Genomic DNA, 22,552 nt, shown 5'->3' with positions numbered 1-22,552 from the left:
AATTACTTTCATGCTGATGTGAAAATAGTGACGCTCTTCATTTATAACATAGTTTCACTGTGAATATTTCAAGTTTTGTTTTGATTCTGGCCTTCAATGCTTACTGATAAGTATGCAGAAAGAGATACTTCGGGACGTTTTATTGCCATATTGCTTATTACTGCCTCTGTGTTTAAAAAATCTGCTTAGTGCAAGTAGGGTACAGTCAATTCGTGCATACTGGATTTAATTTTCTATTAAGCAAATAAAAATGCCTAGATGCAATTTACAGATCTTCTTTTTTTCAAATATTGTATATGTGTGTTGATTTCTAGTGCCATCTGAATGACCTCATGCTGAAAGGTTTTCATTTTGCATTTCCAAAATATATACAGAACCCATTAAGTGAAAGAAATGTAAGTCATAACCTAGGAAAGAAAATGCTCCAATCGTAACCCAGTGATTTTACATAACCAATTTGTCTCTGGCCTCATCAGCCTACTACTATAAAATAAGGTCACATTTTCTTTTGTTTACCAAACTATTATACCAAAGTCATTTCCTAGTCACCAGGAATTGGCTATCGTTCACGCCACTCTCCCAAGTGACGTTCAGCTATTTCTGAGGATGGCCCAGAATGCTACTTACCACCTGTGCAACCAGGAACATGCCCCCTCACTCTGATTCTCCACTTCTGGGGCCTTTGTCATTTGACCTCTACTGCCCATGACCTGCCCCATATCAACAAGTGCATGACATAGCCGCCATCTGTCACCTACTGCTGCTGCTCCAGACTTATCCTGGGGGACCCTGGGCCTCCTGTTCTGCTGCACAGGCAAAGGACAGGCAAAGGCCCCTGATGAATTCCCCAAAGACAATCAGACAACAGACAATCTGTCAATAAAGCAAAGCTAAGTCAATGCAAGCTCGCCGCAGGAAGGGAGAACACCATTTCCATTGGGGCTCAGCAAGTCTTAAAAGGGGAAATCAGAGGTAGGGCATTTATAGGGCTTTAGGGTCTGGGCTCAAGTCCGTTAAGACCTATCTCTTGAGCTGGGGAACTAGCTGGGATTGGGGAAAGTCTGTGACCTGATAGTTTAGCATCAGTGGATACAGAGCTGAGACTCTGGAAGCACATCTTGATAAGTAAATTGTTGTTTGATAAGCAGGCTGTTTGCCTTGGTGAGCAGACCGCTGGCTCTGATGAATTAATCAGTGGGAATTTCCCAAAGCAGTCATGTTATTCACTGGAGTACCATCTTATCCTTCCCAGGAAAAGGTGTCCTGAAACAAAAAACTAACTGATGTTAACATAGGTGCACTAGAGCCTTACCCACATCTTGCTGACACCGAAAGTCTCAGTTTCCCCTCCCCTATTTGACAGGCCAAGCCCTATCCGAGGGCTCAAAGACCAGCTTCCTGTCTCACTCCAGACCAGCCTCACTCAGCCAAGGGCAGGTCATTCCCTTCCACCAGAGTCTTTCAGAACCTCAGAATCCACCCAGTTGACTCTCAACCTTCTTTAGGAAAAGAAAGAAAGGAAGAAAGGAAGGAAGAAAGAAGGGACACAGGCCTTCACTAAGTTCAGCCTTTCCTGTGTCCTTTTTTCTCGCCTAAAGTTAACATGAACTTACAGTAAGAACCCCCTGAATCCCAGGAAAGATATGGTCTGGCTCTGGCCCTATGGCCCAACAAGAGTGTTGCACTGGTATATTTCTCAGTTTCTGGTTCAGCTGGTCTTTTTCGTGGTACCCTGGTAACCTACGTTTTTTAAAAACTAGACCTAAAACATATGTTTTTATGTTTCTAGGGCTACATTTCTACTCCTTCAAAGCTTCAAGGAAGAGATTTGCTCTAACTGTGGAAGACAATGAGAAAATGGCCCCTTCTGCTCTGCAATTCATAATCTGATTCTAGATGGCGTGTTAATTTTTTTAAATTATCTTAATAGTCCAAAACAAAAGAAGCCTATAACCAATAAATACATACCAACCTAAACTAATAAAATAAATGCTATGCAACACATACTTTCTTTTACCTGCCACATTTTTTAATCCATTCAAGGAAATAGCCTCTTCCCAAGCTAAAGCCATTCATTCATATGTTGTTTAAAATATGAGTTGCTTCCCATTGATGACTTCAGTCAATGCCTTCATTCTAACTGCAACGGCAAAATCATCTGACTCGAGGATATAAGTTCTGGAGCCACAAAAGCACTAAGGTCTCTGCAACATCCTATTTTGTTAGGCAAATGCTTACCATTTCAAAATCAGTAGACAGCTGGGATATCTTGCAATTAACTCCACAGTGAATACCCTCTTGGGAAAGGAATGTCCAAAATGATATCAGGGAAACTGAAAACGCACAGGGACTGGGACAAGTATCATTACCTTTTCTGAGCCGTGAGTTCCTTGAAGACAGAGCCTGACCCCGGTACTAAACAAAATAATTGTTAAATAAATGCTTGATGATTGACTGGCTGACTAATTGAATGAGTAAATGAAAGCCTTGCCATTAGCCCTCTTGGGGCTCAGCACTCCGAATCTGGCCTCCAGATGTTGGAACTGCAATCAGGTAGAGCTACATGAAGAGGAAGAATTCTTCATTTTGAAAACTGCTGATGTGGCAAATTAATATGACTTCCTAAGCTCCACAGGAAAGTGATAGGTCAAAAACATGGATCTAGAAATAGTAGAGTGTACCAAAATATCAACAGATCTGGAGACAATCTCCTGGCAGAGGATGGGATCCGGCAGAGTGGCTATGAGATGGAGAGGTGGGAGAGCCATCTCACGGGGCTGAAGCAGTAGCTCCCTCGGGAAGGACAGCTAATCCAGACCAAGCCAGGCCCTCAGACACTATCCACACCTTGTGGAGGACTGCAGAACTCTGAGATCCTGCCATTCAGCATCTTATTCTTGGTTGTGGTGGGAAGTGCAGAGAACACTGCAAGGTCAGAGCCTCCAGCTGCCCAACAAGTACCTGGCCACTGCGGGGAGAAATCTTCCCAAGCTTCTTTGTTCTAGTCAAGAGAAATACGAAGATCCCTCAAAATACTTCAGACTTTATGTCCCAAGCATCTCGAATACAATACTCACACCTCTAAGTGCTACAGGCTCACTAATTTTGACTTCAAAGGACGCAAGGTCTTAGACTTGCCCCTCACCAAAACCTAGGCTTCATGGTAAATACACATTTCAGAATCTATTTAAAATCTGATCGTAACAATCCCCATAGGAGAAACTCTTGTTTGGATTTCAGTATCCTTCTCACAAAAGCAGGAATAGAATCATTCCCTCCTGTGAGAAAAACTGTAGAGACATTTGTAACAAGGCCAGACCTCAGATTATTCATCGCAGTGGTTTCTTTATTGTTCCCTCCCTTTCTTCTCTCTCTCTCTCTCTCTCTCAGGTCCCCAGGGCAGTGATTCTCAACTTGGGCAGCACAGAACTAACATCTAGGGATCTTCTTCTAAAACTGATTTCTGGGTGCCACACACTGACTTTCTAATTTAATCGGCCTGGTGAGGGGATCCAGGTGTCAAAAAAAATTTTAGGTGATTCTAATGTGCAACCAGAATTGAGAACCAGTACCCTTGGCCCATATTCTCTCCCTGAGCTCACACTGAGGCTGAAATAAAAATCCAGTAGAAACTATCTATCCAAGAGCAAAACAAAGGCCTGGCTTTACAGCCAGGTTTTCTGCTCAGTGAGATGAAAGCCTGAGGCTGCTAAGAAGGAAGGAGAAGATGAGGGAAGGGGCGTAGAAAGAATAAGGCATCCCTGAAGTGGAGAGAAAGAGGGGAGCTTCTGCTATAGAGGACCTGAGATTGGGGTGGAGGGTCTTCCAAGGCCAGCCTGGCGTCCAGCACAAACACTCCCCTTCTAACACCTGGGGTCCTCCTGGCAACCAAGGGCACTAGATCCTTGTGAGCCCTCCAGACAGCAGGTAGGGAATTCAGACACCCTGTGTTAAGAGGTTGGCATGTGGAGAGACCCCACCTCTGACTTAGGTGTGTGAACAAAAACAGAACAGAGAGTATCATTCATCATCCAGCTATCAAAGGGTTAAGTTGCAACCCACTGCAGCCACCCACTGACTGTGCTCCCTAAGGGGAATTCAGGACGAAAAAACAGGATGAGGCATACTGTGCTTTGGATAAACTAGCCCTTAGATAGTCAAGATGCACACCTCAGGAAGAATTTCCACGACCCCAGATTCTTGCATGTTCCCATGCAGAGACTGTCATACTGAGTGAAGTAAGTCAGACAGAGAAAGACAAATAGCATATGATATCGCATATACGTGGAATCTTATAAAAGGGTACAAATGAACTTATTTACACAACAGAAATAGACTCACAGATGTAGAAAACAAACTTATGGTTACCAGGGGGGAAAATGGGGGGAGGGATAAACTGGGACATTGGGACTGACATATATACACTTCTACATATAAAATAGATAACTAATAAGGACCTACTGTATAGCACAGGGAACTCTACTCAGTACTCTGTAATGACCCATGTGGGAACAGAATCTTAAAAAGAGAGGATATATGTATATGTATAACTGATTTGCTTTGCTGTAGACCTGAAACTAACACAGCATTGTGAATCAACTATACTCCAATAAAAATTTTTAAAAATAAAATTAGAAAAAAGAAAAGCACTAAAGTCATTAACTTGAGATATCTGTTCTTTGTGACTAGCAGTAATCTTTTACCAAGATGTATGCTTGACTACATGTATCTCCCAGATAAAATTCATATATATACTGTCTTTTCCCCTATCTCTTCAGAGCAGTTCCTCTGAGCTGTCTCCTGGGCTACAGTCCTCAGTTAACACCCTGAATAAAACTGAAACTCACAACTCTTATGTTGAGTGTTTTTAAGTTGACAGGTGTAACTTGAGATTGCTGGTAAGGAAATGCCCTGTAGGCTCACCGGAATTTGTACACATTTCTTTGCTTATATTGTGCAAAACAAGCCACCCCAAAATGTGCCACTTTGCATGTGGATTGTTTTGAATTGAAATCAATTAAGACCCAGCAGACACAGGAAAAGCTTTTCACCACTCCCTTAACTGCCTAAAAGAATTTAGATAGGGGGCCCATACCAGGAAGAGAACTATTACCAGAGATAACTTTTTATATCAGAAAGACTTATCTGCATGGCCTGGCAAACATTCTCTTCTCATCTTCCTGTGAACTGTCCTTCTCCCCAGTCCCAGACCCCATCCTTCTCCTTAGCTCAGGATGGCATATAAGCCTCAACTGCCTGACTATCTTTGAGTTTCATATTTTTATTGGACTCCCATACGTATGAAATTTGTTTTTCTCCTGTTAGTCTTTCTATGTCTATTTCATTATTAGACCAGCCGAAGAACCTAGAAGTTCTTTGCCCCTACAATAATCAATTCACCCAACTCCCACTACTGCCATAACCTTGAAGGGAGCTTCACAGGGAGGGCAAAACATTTAAAAAATCCACCACCTCAGTAACATCTCAAGAAGTTCTATCCCACATTCTCCCTCCAACTATAACAAGTTGTTTTGTGATGTAGTATATTTCAAAGAAAAACCAGACACACTGAATAATGTGATTTTATTTGGTGCTATAATACCCACACAGAATTACAGATTACCATGGGTTAACTAGTTCCGGCTCATCACAACCCAGGGATATTTTTGCAACATTTATTTATTCAATTCAGTATTTATTCAATCTAATCCATTCCTGGAAATATATTAGGCAGTGGATTTTCAGATAGTGGGAGACTGTATCCCATTATTTTATTATTTTATAGGTTAAAAAAATTTTTTTATTACTGATATTTTAAAGTAATTTTAATTAATTAATTAATTTGTTTGTTTATTTATTTATTGGCTGCATCAGGTCTTCATTGCTGCACACGGGCTTTCTCTCTAGTTGCGGCGAGCAGGGGCTACTCTTCGTTGTGGTGCGCTGGCTTCTCATTGCTGTGGCTTCTCTTGTTGTGGAGCACAGGCTCTAGGCACGTGGGCTTCAGTAGTTGTGGCGCATGGGCTTAGTTGCTCCGCATCATGTGGGATCTTCCTGGACCAGGGCTCGAACCTGTGTCCCCTGCATTGGCAGGCAGATTCTTAACCACTGCTCCACCAGGGAAGTCCTATCCCTTTATTTTAAATGGAAAAGTAAGGATGTGTTCCCAGCCCATGCAAGATCCCAACACATTTCCCCCAATATCACTAAAACCCTTAAACACCTGCATAACAGTACACCAAGGAGCTCTCCAGAAGGCAGACATTTAAAACCCCAGTTACTGAATTACTGAACACTTAATGAACTCATCAGCAGGAATGGTTATATGTAGTACTTGTGATTATAAACAATATTAAATGTAAAATATATTTTCTTCTAGCCTGCCACAAATATGTATTTACTGTATGTAAACAAGCAATATATTAAAGATACTAAAAGATACCAAGCTACGATCTAAACTGGACCAGGCTGGTGCAGCAGTGGGAACTGGCACTGAAAAGGGGAAGAGGAAAAGGGCCCAATATCAAACAAAGGTCCACGGAGGGTACCTTTGGCTCAAGCCCAAAGGGTGCTCTGAGACCGTGCAGTCACACTCAGAGCTGCTCCCCGTGGCGGCGAAAGAGCTGGACTATTTTCACCCCCCACCTTACAGACCTTGGTTAAAGGCTGCCTTTGGGATGACTAGATTCCCAGGTACTTCTCACTCTCCATGTATTCAGACAAAGCAGATTCTGGAAGCCTGGGGGTGGCGGCCCTTTGACCAAGAGGAGCTAGCTGTTGGTGGTGAAGGCACCCAGGCTGAACATGGCTACATATTAATACATTCTGTACTCTGGTCCCTTTTTTGTGCAGATGCAGAACCGAAGCCTCCAAAGATGAAGTGACTTGCCACATGGTGACGGAGAAGTTCAAGCAGAACCAGCAGGGCTTTTGACTTCCTCCTGATTTATTTAATATTTTTGATCACGTGTAAGTCTTCTCAGCTTTCATTTTTCCCGCCTGGAATTCCTAATTGCTTTGCTTTGCCCTCACACAAAAGCAATCCACTGACTCTCCGCTTGGGTGTCTCGGGCACCTGTCCTCAAAACTGGCCCATTCTGTCTTGTCTTTCTAACCCTGTAACTTCAGTTGACCAGAAATGGTCATAACGTTTCAGGGGAACCACGAACACAGTTTTGTACGTGAGGGACATTTTCTCATTTTGTGACAGTGCTTTTGCCATGGCTTTGGGTTGGCTACTCTGGTGACTGGACCCAGTCAGCTGATGTCTCTTACACCTCAGGTTATCACCCCAAGGCCTTTTTTAAGCCTTTCTGCCTGAAAAAGCTCTCCCCAGATCACTACACCTCCTCCACCAGACATAACTCCTACTCACTCACCTTTAGAAACCGTTCCTTTGGGAAGTTTCCTTGCCCACGTCCATCCAGGTTGGATGGGCCTGGGTGCTGCCAGGGCGGGCAGTAAAGACCCTTAACACGGGACCTATTATACTGTCTGTCCTCTGTCTTTTAACTTTATTTTCCATTTAAACCATCAGATATTGAAAACAATAGCTGTCTTATTATTGTATCTCCCAGTATTTGGCACAGGGTAGGCTATCTATAAATAATTGTTGAATAAACAATTTGTGAAAGAATTTCTTCTTGAATCATAATGGATTGTTCAAAGTGCTCAAAAAGTATACAGACCGAATCCATTTTTCATCAATATAGATATGTGCAAAGGTGTTCACATGTTACAAATATCTTCAGCTCACCTTGAAACTTGGAAGGACACAGGGCACGTGCCATCTTGGACACAGAGGCAATATCCTTTCCTACAACCACTAATAACCTATATAGCTACTAGGAAAGAACAAAACCCTAGCCTTCTCATGTGTTCAAACACAATCCTAAGAAAAGCGAATTAAACCAGTACAGTAAAGGACAAAGTCAATATTACTATTCTGATCCCAACCTGTCTACAGGTTTTGCTATATTTAAACACACGTAGATTGTCTACACCTATGACCTACTAATTTTATTTTTGTGTGAGCATAAATATTTCCCATAATTCAGAACTGCCTCTGGATGCAACACTAGACCAAATCCAAACATTGTCAGAAGATACTTTCTTTAGTTCCACTCCTTTCATGAGATGATCTTCAAACAGACGGACATGGCCATGGAACGCTGAGTACCATGTGGAATGCAATGAATCTACCAAGTCACTATGTTATGTGCCCTAACAGTCACTCCATGCAATCCTTTCCTTTTTAAAATAGAAGTTCCATAGTGACACTCTGAATTCCAGTTCTGGTCATAAAATGGAGTTGAACAAACTCCATTCATAAAACATATCACAGCTAAGCTGTTCCCATGGTGATGAATTTTATTCTCACAATCAACATAGCATTTGAAAGGGATATTATTTTAATCACATTTACCCTCTCAGTCTTTTTCTCAGCCAACTGGAAATCCTCTGCCGAGTTCAGTTAGCCTTGCCTGAGCTGTGCTCCAGCTCACAGGTTCTATTCAGGTCTGATCCAGGTGGTTCTTAATCTTCTGGGGCTAGTGGGCTGCCCAGGACTTGTTCTTCTCATGGTGACAGCAGACACTCAAAGGCATAGCCCAAATGCACCAGCCTCTGCTAACATCCCATTGGCTGAAGCAAGTCATATAGTCATATGCATAGTCAAGGGACATAGAAATACAGTCATCCCTCAGTAGCCAAATTTCCAGATGATCACGTCCCATATATAAAATGGCACAGTATTTGCATATAACCTACACATCCTCCTATATATTTTAAGTCGTCTCCAGATTACTGATAACACCTAATACAATGTAAATGCTATAGAAATAGTTTCGAGCATGCAGCAAATTCAAGTTTTGCTTTTGGGAACTTTCTGGGGTTTTTCCCCCCAAATAATTTTGATTCAATGTTTGGTTGAATTCATGGAGTTAGAGATAACAGAGTGAATATTTGCTGAGCAATGACCTAATCGACCACAAATGATCTGCATAAAATCTCTGCTGTGTTGCTCTTTCATTGCACAAGGGCTTGACACCTTGGTAGGTCAAATGAGGCTGGAGGTATAGAAAGGGACTTGTGGCCCATGTTAATAATAATAATAGTTATAGTGATAGTGAACACTTACAACAGCAGGATCTTGTAGGTCATGATACTAGTAATTGCTTACTTTCCCCTTATGACAAATCTCTGTCTCCTTCAATGTCTTAGTTACATGTGTTTGAACGTGACCCTGTTCCCTCCCGTCTTTCTCATGTAACCTTATATTTGTCCATTTTTACATGAGTGTTTAAAAAATGGATCCAATCCAATATTTTCATTGAGCCCTGAAACACTCATGGTTTTTGGACCGTCACCACTAGGAAAGGGATGGAAACAGAAGAAAAGCAGAAGGATGTAGTGATACAGTTATGGTGTACACCAAGGTTCAGAGTCCACCCTTCTTATTTTACAATTGTCTTGTACCTAAACATAAAGGTAGAATCCTCCCTTTAGAGCTGAGAAGTCATCTGCCCTCAGAGGCACAGACCAGAGGGAGCACACTCCCAATGGACGCTTACGGCTCTGAGCCCCTCTCAGAGGACTTACATCACAGGATCGGGATGACGTGCTTTCTTACCGATGCCCCCTTCTAGGGTAGGAGCTCCATAAGAGCAGCTGTGATTTCTATCTTATAACCACTATGTACAAACGCATGGCCTCTGTTTAATATATTTTTGTGGAATTAATAAACAGAAGAATGAATGTTCAAAGTAAACAATGCAGGGCATATGCACAAACACCTTCTGAGACCAACTCAAGGTAGCAAAAGTGAACAACAAAAGTCCTTCAAACTGAGCTCCTGGGAGACAAGGAAAGGAATGGGTGGGTGACTAGACTCTCGTTTATCGTTATCTCCCCATCCTATGGAAGATGCTTAGAAAATATTGAATACATGAACAATAAATGAATGAACAGTGGACAAACTAGAGAAGACAGAATAGAATTCTAAGGGTTTATCTCATTTTAAAACGTGTCCAAAATGTTGGTTGCTTAACCAATTCTGATGCCTATCATGGATCTTCATGCCTCATAATTAGTTCTCTATTCAATCTCAAATAAAGGTAATTGACCTCCCTCAATAATCCCCTCCCTAAACAAATCTAAGACTGGAGACTTCTTGGCTCTTCCTGAAGCCCCTCAAAGCAACAACACAAATCTTTGTGTTGGACATGCTGTTGGAAACCATCCCAATAGCCCTCTTAATTTTAATCATAATATTTTACTCATTATTTCATTAAGTGATTCCCTTAAGGAAAACAGATATGATTGCCAGTGGCTGTATCTACTTTGGCCCTAATATTTGGCCCTAAGATATTCAATAATCCTCTGGTTATAAGCACTATCTGTGTTTTTCCATGTCCTCTTTCTATTTCAGCCCAAATTTTGGTAACTCAACTGATACTCTCAAATGAGAAACAAATCCAATAGAAGTTCCTAAAGATTAATCTCATGGCCCTCCAAAAAAATTGAGATTTTTATTACTTCTGTCTGTTTTTTACATGGTATCATTTTAGACCTGGAAATCTATGTTTTGCACTAATGAGTCCCCCTTTTCCTAATCTAAGTCCAATTACAGGGTGAGTTCAGTCACTGGAGAATCCAATTTAACCTTTCTGAGTCCCCAACAATCATGTAGTAGACTCTAACCGTATTACAAATAAAATGAGAGTCAAGATGAAGTGGAAACATTTTTCCTCATTCTCAGTAAATGCAAGTTAGAGGTTTTCTTCTAAATCTTGTTTTTAAATGTCTTCAAATATCTAGTCATATATTTGGAGAAAAAGCTAATGTGTTTGTTGAGCAGAAAGCCCTTCCTTTTATGAATGCCTGCAATTTTCTGTTTCCTAGGTTTTTATCTCACAAACAGGCTTCTGGACCACCACTTGGATTCAAATCACTTGTCCTGGCATGTAAGCTGAGGGACGACTCTATTGTTACGTAAGCCACATTTGCTGATTTAAATGACCTGTGGCCTTAATTTTGCCCTTACAGTGGACAATGTCAGTGCTCCTTCCAGATACTGAGATACCATCCGAGATGATATATCCCCACATTGTCGCTTTGTGTAACACCCCCTCCCAACCTGACATTTCACTCCCTGCAGCCAATGCCTGCAGCAATTTTTCAGGACACTGTCCTCAAGCTACTGGTGCATGCTTTGGCCACAGTCCAGGGCTGGAAGTACCTGGGAATTTACATGTCCCTTGGGGGGTGAAGAGGAAGGAGCAGGAATTTACCAAAGACTGAAGGGAACAGGATGATTAAAGCCCAGCTCCCTCATCTCACATGGGGCAACTCTGAGTCATAATTTATTCTCCAGAGTTCTGTGGGATCAGCTGAGGCCGTCCTGGAAAAGACACATCTTCCCTTGGCTCCCTCCCCTGCTTACCTTGCTTTTCAACATCGTTAGTAGTTTCCTTTGTGAAACTACTAATTCACTTCATGAATTACTCACCATCCTATTAGGGTGTGCTTCTAATGAAACTATCCTAACACAGCCTATAAGAAATCATTGTTTTTCAAATGTCAGAAATCCAGTAATAATAAGCAGTGGGTTTGCTGTTAACATAATTATTGTTGCTCAGATTTAAAAGGATGACTCCAGCTGTGTAAAGAAATGAAGAATGTTTCTAAATATTACTTCAGAGTAATTGATGAAATATATTGCTAAATGTAAAAAGAAAGATGGGAAAAATAGTGTGGTATGCTAACTTTTATCTAAGGAACAGGTAGAAATGAAATGCATGTATATACTTGTTATGATCTGAATGTCCCCCCCTCCCCACCAAATTTATAAGTTGAAGCCCTAACACCCAACTAACTATGTTTGGGGATAGGGCCTGTGAGGAGGCGATAAATGAGGTCATAAGAGTGAAGTCCTAATCTGATAGGGCTGGTGCCCTTATAAGACCAGCAGGAAATACCAGAGCTCTCTCTCTGCCATGTGAGGACACTGCAGGCCAGGAGAAGGGCACTCACCAGGCACATCAGCCAGTACCTTGACAAACTTTTAGCTAGACTAACCAAGAATAAAAAAGAGAAGATACAAATTACTGAAATCAAAAATGAATAAGGGGATATCACTATCCACAATATAGAAATGGGAGGATTACAAAAGAATACTATGAACAACTGTATGCAAACAAGTTAGATAACTTAGATGAAGTGAACAAATTTCTAGAAAGACACAAACTACCAAAATGAACTCAAGAAGATACAAAATATCTAAATAGAACCATAACAAGCAAAGAAATTGGCTTAATAATCAAAACACTTCTCAGATAAAGGAGCCCAGGTCCAGATAATTTTGCCATTAAATTCTACCAACCTTTTAAAGGAGAGTTAACACTGATCATGCATAAACTCTTCCAAAATATGCAAGAGGAGGAAGCACATTCCAACTCATTCTATGAAGTCAGAATTACTCTGATACCAAAATGCAGACAAAGAAGTCACAAAAAAGGAACCAACAGACCAAAATCTCTTATGAATATAAATGCAAAAAGCTCAACAAAATACTAGCCAACTGAATCCAGTAACATATAACATATACCATGACCAAGAGGGATTTATATTCTGGAGTGCAAGTCAGTTTTAACATGCAAAAATTAATCAAAGCAATACACAATATTAATAAAATAAAGCACAAAACCTATGATATTTCAATAGATGCAGAAACAGCACCTGTCAAGATCGAACACTGTTTTATGAGTAAAAACACTCAATAAACTAAGAATAGAACTTCCTCAACCTCATAAAGGGCATAAATGAGAAATCCACAGCTAACATCAAACTGCTTTTAATAATCATATTGCTAATGATGATTTTTGGTGTTTTTACATTAAAAATTTCTGGGAAACCAAAAAGCAAAAGGGGGAGGGGAAAATTAGGAGTTTGGGATTAGCAAATACAAACTACTATAAATAAAACAGATAAACAACAAGGTCCTACTGTATAGCTGTACACTGGAAACTAACACAAAACTGTAAATAAACTATACTTCAATGTTTAAAAAGTGTTGCCAAATCTGTAAAGAATTGAGGGAAACTGTGAAGATCTGAATGGAAACTGCCCTCAGAACATTCTTTTAGTCTCTTAAGGTTTTGCATTCCATTTTAAAGAAAATTAAATTCAAACTCATAGATAATGCATTGTGAATGTGGTTTATGCAAAAACGGTAGTCTAGAAAGTTCAGCAATGTAATGTAGCCATTAAAAAAGGGAGGCCCAAGTTCTATATCAAATGCTTAACAAAATAATATATATGTTTTGAATTAAAGTATTTTTTTTTTAATTCTGGGAAACTAGATTGTTTCTCTAATCCCATATTCACCAATCCCATATTCACCATTAAAAAAGGGAGGCCCAAGTTCTATATCAAATGCTTAACAAAATAATATATATGTTTTGAATTAAAGTATTTTTTTTTTAATTCTGGGAAACTAGATTGTTTCTCTAATCCCATATTCACCAAAAGAACCAAAGTTTCTTGGAGAAATGGCTGATTCCAAGTCAGTAACGGTAAATATACAAGATGAGGCTGAAAACTTATAAGGTGAGAAATCTTAAAGATTACTGGGGTCATATCTGAAAAATCTGGAAGCCAAATGGAACAGCTAGAGCATGCAGTTTGAGCATGCATCAAACTTATAAGACATTTTTTTAAATCCCTGAATTTATAATGGTATTCAAATAATTTAAAAAGAGGTACAAACAATTATGTATAAAATAAGCTGTAAGGATATACTGTACAACATAGGGACTATAGCCAATATTTTAAAATAACTATAAATGGAGTATACCTTTTAAAAATCATGAATCACTATATTGTACACCTGCAACTTATATAATGATGTACATCGACTATACTTCAGTAAAATAAATAAATAGATAGGTAGATAGATAATAAATAAATAAAAATTTATTACTTGTCTTTGGAGAAAGCTAAGGCACTAACTCATTGAAAACTGGTTAATAATGGAAAAGAATCAAACATATAGGCCACCTTCCTGTATAAATTGTACTGCAGGGTAATCAGATAGTTAATGAGGGAAAGTTCATCTTTGCAGAAATAATCTTAGTTAATGAATAAGAAATGATAGAATTAGAACATCACCATTTTAAACACTCTTAATGAAATAATGAATAGGCAATAATAACTCATGGCCGTTAACATAAGAAAATAGAAATAATTGAACTTTATGGGCCTCCTGTTGGAGGTATATTAACAAAAATCATAGCTGAATATGACCAAGCCCCTAGTTCTAACAACCAATTAATTTAAAAAATACAGAAGACAGAGGAAATGGTAACCTCATAGGCATGCAGTAAGCAAAATCCGGAATGTGAAAAACTCTAGCGGACAAAAGGTCTATTTCTTCAACAAATAAGTCATAAAGTATCACAACAGATGGGAGGGAGAAATGAAAGTATACTTCTGTGAGTTTCTTAAGTTGTGCGTGAATTCACAATACTATTGTTCAAAGGTAGACTATGACAAATCACTAAAAACTTTAGAAAATGAGGTACAATTAATTAGCCAAATGGAGATAAAACAGAATAATAAAATTTTTTCGATTAACCCAAAAGCAGGCCAAAAAAGTGAGGAAAGGAAACGAAAAAATAGATTGAACAGAAAACTAATAAGTTGGTGGATTTAAATCCAACCATATTAATAATTACATAAAATGTAATGGTATAAATACCCAAATAATGGCAGAGATTTTTCAGACTGGATACAAAAGCAAGATCCAACTATCAGCTGTCTACAGGGAATCCAAAGATAATCAATTAAAGGTAAAATGATAGAAAATGACATACTGTGCAAACACGAATCAAAAGAAAACTAGAGTGGGAAAAAAAAAACTAGAGTGGGTGTGTTAATATCAGACAAAATACATGTCAGAGCAAGGAAGCTTATCAGTGGTAAATAGGGTCATTTCATAATGATAAAGGGGTCAATTAACCAAGAAGACATAACAATCCTAAATACATGTGCACCTAACAACAGAGCTCCAAAAAGTGAAACAGGAACTGGTAGATCTGAAAGGAGAAACAGACAAATCCACAATTATAATAAAAAATCCAACACCCCTCTCTCAGTAATTGATAGAATTAGTACACACAAAAATCAGTATGAATATAGAAGATATGGACAACAGCATCAAATAACTTAATTGACATTTCTAGAACACCTCAACCAACAAAAGCAGAATACACATTTTTTTCCAAGTATACATGAAACATTCACCAAGACAGACCACATTCTAGGTCATAAAGCCAATTTAAAACTTTTAAAGAATTGGTATCATGCAAAATACATTCCCTGACTATAAGAAATTCACCTAAAAATTAATAACAAAAATATCAGGACATCCTGAAATATTTAGAAATTAACAACACACTTCTAAATAACTCATGGATCAAAGACAAAGTCACAAGAGAATGGGAACATGTTTTAAACTGAATGAAAATTAAAGCATAACATATTAAAATGCATGAGATGCAGCTAAAACAATGCTTAAAAATAAATTTATAGCATTGAATTCTTATATTAGAAAAGAAAAATGGTCCCAAACCAATGATATAACTTTCCACCTTACTAGAAAAAAGAAGAGCAAACTGAACCCAAAGCATGCAGAAAAAAGAAAAATAATAATAAGCATAAGTCAATAAAATTGAAAACAGAAAAGCAATAAAGAAAATCAATGAAACCAAAAACTAGTTCTTTGAAAAGATCAATAAGAGTGATAAAGCTCTAGGAAGACTGACCAAGAGGGGATGGAGGAGAAAGAAACAGATTACCAGTTTGGGGAATGAAAGAGAAGATCTCACAATAGATCCTAGAGGCATTAAAAGGATAATAAGGCAATATTTTATGCCAATTAATTCAACAAGTTAAATAAAATAGATTCCTCAGAAGAAACCAGCTATGAAAGCTCCCTCAAAATGAAATAGATAATATAATGTAGTAATCCTATATCTATTAAAGAAATTGAATTTGTGGTTTAAAACCTTCCACAAAGAAAACTCCAGTCCCAAATGACTTCACCAGGGAATTCTTTTCTTTTTTTTTTTAGATTTATACCTAGATTTATTATATTTTTGCTATATAATGTCATTCTTTTACAATTATATTTTCTTTTCTATTCTTTTCTTTATTTTTTTTATACAGCAGGTTCTTATTAGTTATCTATTTTATATATTAGTGTATCTATGTCAATCCCAATCTCCCAATTCATTCCCTCACCAGGGAATTCTACCAAACACCTGAGGAACAAATAATATGGATTCTACACAAACCCTTCCAGGAAACAGAATAGCAGGAAACACCTGCCAACTCAGTTTATGAGGACAGTATTATCCTGATACAAATACCAGGGAAAACATTACTGAAAAAGAAAACTACAGACCAGTATTTCTCATGACACAAATGTATCTCGCTAAAACATTAGCAGACTGATCTAGCAGCACATAAATTTCAAGGGATTAAAATTAAAAGAGGAGTAAATTTAGGTATTTAAGGAGATGTAAGGTACATATCAACTAGAAGCTTTGTGTAGAGCATGTATATAAAACAAAACAAAATGAAATCAGAGAAATTTGAACACATTCAACATTTATTGATACTAAAGACTTATTGTAAATTTCCTCACTGTGATAATGGTATAATGATTACGTTTTTATGAAAAGGGTACCTTAAAGAAACAATTAGCCATACATGTCGAAAAAAGCACAGATCACATATCATAGTCTCTAGGATTTGCTGTGAAATAATGTATGTGATGGTAGTGGTAAAGAATGGAAAGTGTTATAGATGAAACAAGATTGGGCATAGGTTGATATCTGTTGAAGCCAGATTCACTACAGTATTCTCTGTAGTTTTGTATATGTCCAAAAATTTCCAAAAAATAAAGTTTAATAATACAAGTTTAATGTAAAAGTTTTAAAATAAGTGGTTAAAAGTACCACTCTCCCAAAAGGCAACCCTCCTACACTGTTGGTGGGAATGTAAATTGGTACAACCACTATGGAGAACAGTATGGAGGTTCCTTAAAAAAACTAAAAATAGAACTACCACATGATCCAGGAATCCCACTCCTGGGTATATATCTGGAGAAAATCATACTTGGAAAAGATAAGGGCATCCCAATGTTCATAGCAGCACTATTTACAATGGCTAAGACATGGAAGCAACCTAAATGTCCATTGACAGAGGAATAGATAAAGAAGATGTGGCACATATATACAATGGAATATTACTCAGCCATAAAAAGGAACGAAATAATGCATTTGCAGCAACATGGATGGACCTAGAGATTACCATACTAAGTGACGTAAGTCAGAAAGAGAAAGATAAATATCATATGATATCACTCATATGTGGAATCCAATTTTTTTCACAATAATGTACATTTATTTACCAATGATACAAATGAACTTATTTACAAAACAAACAGACTTACAGATACTGAAAACAAACTTACCAAAGGGGAAACGTGGGGGTGGGGAGGGATACATTAGCAGTTTGGGATGAACATACCCACACGACCATATATAAAATAGATAACCAACAAGACCTACTGTATAGCACAGGGAACTCTACTCAATACTCTGCAGTAACCTAAATGGGAAAAGAATCTGAAAAAGAATGGATAGATGTATATGTATAACTGAATCACTCTGCTGTGCACCTGAAACTAACACAACATTGTAAATCAACTATAATTCAATATAAAATAAAAATTAAAATAAAATTAAAAAAAATAAAAAGCTACCCCTCTCCCAATACATTCCTAAGAGGTTCATTCCACTGAAGAACAATAGGCCTACTGAGCTACAGATCTTTTTCTGTCAACTCTGAAAGGAAGCTGTTGAGGTCTAAGCTTCAAACACATGCCTCCCCATTGGTTTACTATGAAAACAGTTAAAAGCCTTCATATTTCAAGGCTTTCTTACATAGTGGTGGTAAATTAAAACTTACTTTCTTATTGATAACTTCTTCTGTTCCCATCCCAGGAAAATCATTTAGAGATTTTTTTTTTCGTGAATACTTACTAGGTGCCAGGCACTCTGCAAAGTTGCAGAGATATAAAGTTGAAGATAAAGACCATCTTCCTTTTCAGTATCTTCTGTACAGCAAATACTACAACGCCTAACATTTCATTGGGAGATACTACGATCTTCGATTTGTAAATGAGAAAAGAGATTTAGTAACTCGATTTGTGACCTCAAATATGTGCTGTTTAAACAACTCATTTATAAGGCTTGGTAGGATGCCAGATGATTCTGCTGTTCTGTGTTCTCTGCACCACGGGTCAGCAAGCTCTTTCAGCAAAAGGCCAGTTGATAAACATTTTAGGCTTTTCAGGCCATGTGTCACATATTCTACGTTTTGTTTTGCTTTGTTTACAGCCCTTTAAAATTGAAAAACATTCTTTGTTCTGCGCCTTAAAAACAGGCCAGATTTGGCCTGTGGGCTGCAGTGTGCCAACAGTGGTATGTTTTACTTCAGTTCATTTATAATATCTCGTTTCAATGAAAACCATGGGAAGACTATATACTGCAGCGGTCTCCAACCTTTTTGGCACCAGGGACTGGTTTCGTAAAAGACAATTTTTCCACGGACAGGGGGCTGGGGGTGGGGTGGGATGGTTCAGGCGGTAATGCGAGCGATGGGGAGCGATGGGGAGCGGCAGATGAAGCTTCGCTTGCTCACTCGCTGCTCACCTGCTGTGCGGTTCCTAACAAGCTGTGGACCACTACTGGTCCATGGCCTGGGGGTTGGGGACCCCTGTTATACTGCACTATTCAGTACTAATCATAGCAGAAGGAAAATCACAAATACTTTCTATGTTTGCCATCTGATCACTGCTCTTCCCTAGAAGTTTACTAATGGACTATGTTAGAAGCAAAGTGACATCACCTGACCTGGAGAGCATGGTTTTTAGTTGTCTTGTCAAGAAAAAAGAGAAAAAAAACTGCTTATCTTAATTCTATGATTCTATCTCAATTCTGTGTGAACATTATTCATTCTGTGGCCACAACAACAGGTAATAGAAGAACTAGATCAAGATAATAAAACATGCTTGTCTTCACAAGGGAGATAGGAAGTTAGGAATCAGTACTTCTTATTCAGATACTTAGCACAAAAGCTAAGCAGGTTATTTTTCTTTTTTTTTTTAAAGCCGTATTTTCTTTTAATAAATTTATTTATTTTACTTATTTATTTTTGGCTGTGTTGGGTCTTCATTGCTGCGTGCGGGCTTTCTCTAGTTGCGGAGAGCAGGGACTACTCTTCGCTGCGGCGCGCGGGCTTCTCATCGCGGTGGCTTCTCTTGTTGTGGAGCACAGACTCTAGGCATGTGGGCTTCAGTAGTTGTGGCACATGGGCTCAGTAGTTGTGGCTTGTGGGCTCTAGAGGGCAGGCTCAGTAGTTGTGGCGCATGGGCTTAGTTGCTCCACGGCATGTGGGATCTTCCCGGACCAGGGCTCGAATCCGTCTTCCCCTGCATTAGCAGGCGGATTCTTGACCACCGCACCACCAGGGAAGCCCCTAAGCAGGTTATTTTTCAAGACTTCTCTCCTGAGCTAATCGCATCAAAGTGAAATGTGTTCTAAATTAGAACAGATGTTGTGAAATAAGATGTGAAGATTTCCTTATTGCCCCCCGGGGATCTCCTATCCCAGTTCCTCCATGCCCTCAGAGGCCTCACTTGTCCTAAGGAAGATTAGGATTCATAGCAGGAGTGCAAAAGGAAAGAAGGAAGAATACTCAGGTCTTTAGTTTCTAAATCAATTTAAAAATCCATAACCGAGATAGCAGTCTTAAAACCAAAGCATTTTCTTTTTAAGAGCCAGGCTTCCTGAGAGAAGATCCATTTGAGAATCAAAGTGATAAGAGCTAAAGCCAGCTGGGCCTAGAGGTGGAGCCACAAACAAGAGTTGCAATGAGAGGAGGAAAAAAGATGCACGGGAGAATAGCTGAGGGTGGCTTGAGTTGGAGAGGCGGAAGGAGGAAGACCAAGGAGGAAGGGGGTGTGGCCAGGAGGGGCCTTAGGGGGGAAAAGAGGAATTCACTTAAAAGGAGTGCTAGCTGCTACCTGCAAAGACACTTCTCTTTCTACACTGAGGAAGTACCAGCTCAGCCTGGCAGCAGTCAGTGCACTGCCCTGTAAGTGAGCCCTGTAAACGTTCTTGTTTCTGCCGAGCACAGCTCAGCGTGCACTGTCCTTCGACGATGGCCTGCAGGCCCTTTGTGGATCATCCAACAAAAACAATGCCCATGTGGTGGTGGTGGGATGAACTGGGAGATTGGGATTGACATATATACACTAATATGTATAAAATAGATAACTAGTAAGAACCTGCTGTATAAAAAAATAAATGAAATAAAAGTAAAAAAACAAAAAAATACTATGCCCATGCAGCCCTGAACTCAGCACAAAAACAAACAAGGTAGGACAGACTGGAACTAGCTTGAAACCTCTCCCCTCCCCCTCCACAATTCCACCCTTAGGTTAAAACCCTAACTCCAGGTGTCACGAGACATCTGAGGTTCAGAGAGAGGGTCACGTACACAAGGACACCCTACTAGCAAGTGACAATGCTGGGACTTGCCAACTAAAGAAGGCCACTCATCACCTGGCCCTACAAGGATTGAGTCATGAGCCACTGCAGTCACTGACCGTCAACACATCCTGAAAGGAGCTCAGGAAGGAGGCCCTCTGCCCTCTGGGAAGAACTGGCAGAATGGGCCTTCAGGTAGTTATTTTCAGAAGACATTTTTTTATGAACCTGGATACTTGCATTTTCTCATACTTGGAAAATATTAAAATCATCGAGATACCTGTTCCTGTGGCTAGCAGCAGCCTTCTATGGAGATGTGTGCTTGGTTGCCTGTACCCCCTTTGCCAAAATCACACAAATCACAAAATCACACTGTCGTCTCCCCTTACCTCTTCGAAGTATTTTCTCAGAGCTCTCTGAGAGTCTGTCCCCTGGGCTACAGTCCTCAGTAAGACACTGAATAAACTCGACTCACAGCTTTTATGTTGTGCATTTTTTTCAAGTCAGCAGACTCAAGCCCAAGTCGGTCTTGCTCCAAAGCTACTGCTCTTGACTGCAGCCCATACACTGCTTCCCGAATTCATTTGGGGCCTAAATTTCTACAACACTTTTTTATGAAAGTCCATCTGCCTAGAATAAGCATGAGAGCATGAAGAAATCTCACTCGTATTACCAATGGCACACAAACTTCCTTATACACGTTCCTGGTACGCCGAAGTTCCTTGTATATGTTAGCTCACTGAATCCCCACAAACGCCCGCAATGTAAACAGGCTGGAGATGGGAACTGGATGCTCAGACAGGTTAATTAATATAACCAAGGCCACACAGCCAGTAAGTAGCAGAGCCAGGAACTACACCTGGCTGATGCCAAAGACGTTATTTTCTCCCACTACAGCATACCTGAAAACAAATGTGTACATAGAATTTATAAAAACAAATTGCCTTGTATTTTTTATTTTTTTATTTTTTTGCGGTACGCGGGCCTCTCACTGTTGTGGCTTCTCCCGCTGCGGAGCACAGGCTCCGGACGCGCAGGCTCAGCGGCCATGGCTCACGGGCCCAGCCGCTCCGCGGCATGTGGGATCTTCCCGGACCGGGGCACGAACCCGTGTCCCCCGCATCGGCAGGCGGACTCCCAACCACTGCGCCACCAGGGAAGCCCAGCACTGTACTTTTAAATGTGCCATTTATTTCATGTGCAATAAACTGCCTACCCAAGCAAATCCTCGTCCATTACCCTCCAATTTCTTGGCCGACAGCTAAACATAAACTTAATTTTGTTCTGCTTACAACGCTGATCTTTTACAAATAACTTCTCTCATTAGATTATGTTCCTGACCTTAAATATTTATTTACACTAAATTCCCAGTACAGGATTCAGATACACATGTAATGAGAGAAGAAAGGGAGAAGGAAATGAGTCAGGGAAAGAAGAAAAAAGTAAGTCACTAGAATTAAGAATAAAATCATTACAAATATCTGCCTAGAATAGGCAGACTTTAAAAATAATAATAATAAGTAATATCTTAGGATTTCACAAATAAATTTGCCAGATCTTTTTCTAAGTAAAATCCTCTATACTATCTTAGGGGAACAAAATTTGCCACCCTAAAATGTCTCTTTGGCATGAGAAATATTTCAAGCTGAAAACAATCAAGGCCCAAAAGACTCAGGAAGAACCTTTTGATCCTCTCCCTAACTGCCTGAAGAATGTAACTAGAGGACCTGCTCCAGGAAGGGAGCATCACCATAGGTAACTATGGTATCAGCCAGGTGTATGTTCAGCGAGGAACCTAGCAAAGACTGTTGGTTAAAATTCCTCTCTGTGTCCCATTGTCCCTGCTGGTCCACCAAATATTTATTTACCAAACTTTGCTTTTCCATCTCCATGCGAATTGCCTTCCTCCCCTTTGAAGTCCCCAAACCCTA

Source organism: Tursiops truncatus, chromosome 4, assembly GCF_011762595.2.
Source record: "Tursiops truncatus isolate mTurTru1 chromosome 4, mTurTru1.mat.Y, whole genome shotgun sequence".
Taxonomy (NCBI): Eukaryota; Metazoa; Chordata; class Mammalia; order Artiodactyla; family Delphinidae; genus Tursiops; species Tursiops truncatus.
This window is presented reverse-complemented; position numbering follows the sequence as displayed.